The sequence below is a fragment of the Rhineura floridana genome, chromosome 3 (genome assembly GCF_030035675.1).
Source record: "Rhineura floridana isolate rRhiFlo1 chromosome 3, rRhiFlo1.hap2, whole genome shotgun sequence".
NCBI lineage: Eukaryota > Metazoa > Chordata > Lepidosauria > Squamata > Rhineuridae > Rhineura > Rhineura floridana.
In genome coordinates this window covers 220,609,245-220,611,392 of record NC_084482.1, presented here as the reverse complement: position 1 = coordinate 220,611,392, position 2,148 = coordinate 220,609,245, and positions in this window count along the sequence as shown.

Here is a 2,148-nt window from a genome sequence, read left to right as displayed (position 1 = left end):
TTGTTGGTATTTTTGAGATACTTTCAGGGAAGTGATTTATAAATGAAAATAAAATAATACTAGTCCTTGTTTCTAATGGTCTCCTTACTGATTGTTTTCATATAGTTTAGTTTAGCATACCTTTAACTGTTGATTTTTTTGATTTTTAGTGTTTTTTAAATGTTGATTTTTTATTGACCATTTTAATGTACATTTTATATTCTTTATAAAATTCTTCTGCAGTGTACACATTTTATTAATATAAATAACTAAAAAATGTATTTTTGTGTATAACATGGTTTTTATTGGCCTCTCAATTGCGGAGTGCCACAGGGATCTATCCTCTCCCCCATGCTATTCAACATCTATGTAAAACCGCTGGGAGCGATCATCAGGAGATTTCTGCAGTTTCACCAATATGCAGATGACACTCAGCTCTATCTCTCGTTTAAGTCCTCACCAGAGTTGGCTGTGGATACCATGTACAAGTGCCTGGATTCCATAAGTGAATGGATGGGAAGGAATAGGCTGAAACTAAACCCTGACAAGACCGAGGTGTTGCTCGTGGGGGACAAGAGAAGGTTGGGGGATATAGACCTGATGTTTAATGGGGTAAGATTACCCCTGAAAGACCAGGTCCGTAGCCTTGGGGTCATTCTTGACTCCCAGCTGTCTATGGAGGCTCAGGTCTCAGCAGTGAGCCGGGTGGCTTGGTGTCAATTACATCTGCTACGGAGGCTACAACCCTGCCTTCCTGTACATCTGCTCCCACGGGTGATACATGCCCTGGTCTCCTCTCGCTTAGACTACTGTAATGTGCTCTACGTTGGGTTACCCTTGAAAACGGTCCGGAAATTACAGCTGGTACAGAATGCGGCGGCGTGCTTGATTAAGAACAGCCGTCGCCATGATCATATCACCCCGGTGTTAGTGGATCTACACTGGTTACCAGTTGTTTACCGGGTCCAATTCAAGGTGTTGGTATTGACCTTTAAAACCCTATACAGTTCCGGCCCAGTTTATCTGAAGGAGTGCTTCCAGCATCACCAATTATGCCGCATGACAAGATCAGCCACACAAGACCTTCTCTCGGTCCCATCAGTTAAAACAGCTAGGCTGGTGAGGACCAGAAAGAGGGCATTTTCGATTGTGGCCCCCACCCTCTGGAACTCCCTTTCGATCTTCGCCACACCCCCTCCCTGACAGGTTTCCGCCAGGCCTTAAAGACCTGGCTATTCAGGCAGGCCTATGGGGTCTCTGGGGATGGGTCAGTTTCTAATGTTGTTTAATGCTGTTTAATTTTATTATATGTCTGGTTGTATTGTATTTTATCATGATATTGTACGTCGCCTAGAGTGGCCGTTTATTCGGCCAGATAGGCGACTCAAAAATAAAATTTTATTTATTATTATTATTTATTATTTTGCTTAGATATTTTTTGTATTGGCTATTCTAACATCTTTCATAAAGTAAAATGAATTCACTAGTTTTCTGCTGATGTATTTTAAATACATTTTCCAAACTGATTTCACTCCACAGTCTCATCTGGTCTCAATGCTATTTCCTAGCAGGCAAATGAAGGACCTCACTGTCATCTGGTGCGCATAGAGAAAAGGAGTGAGAATTGGGTTTTGTCAGCGGTCACATAGCCAAATGGCTTCTCCAGGCAATAGAAGGGCCTTTAGGAAAGGCAGCAAAGCTGCAGAAAATCTCTGCTTAAATTATTGGGGGAGGCAGTTTGTTGGGATAGATAGTTCTGGGCCAGATATATCAATGGTCTGGTAACTTCAAACTAATCCATGTTGTGTAACTAATTCATGTTATGCAATTGTTAATGATGCTTCCCTGTAGTTTCTCTCTGGGAAGCAGTATGCCTCTGAATGCCATTTTCTGGGAATCAGAAGTGTGAAGATTACTGACTGGGAGGTCAGTTGCACAACTGCTGATCTTGGGGACTAGGTTGCTTGAAGCACTTCCTGTTCCTGTCCCCTCCTGCCTCTTCCTTGGGATCTAGCCAGTAAAAGTGATTAGACTGGTGAGCTGGTGTTGTTGTTGTTGTTCCCAATGTAAATAACAGGTGCATGTCAGGACCCCACTAGGGATCAACTGCCCTGCACCTTCAATTTAGTGTTGCAAAGCTCATCGTGCAATTGTTTGTTGCATGATTGG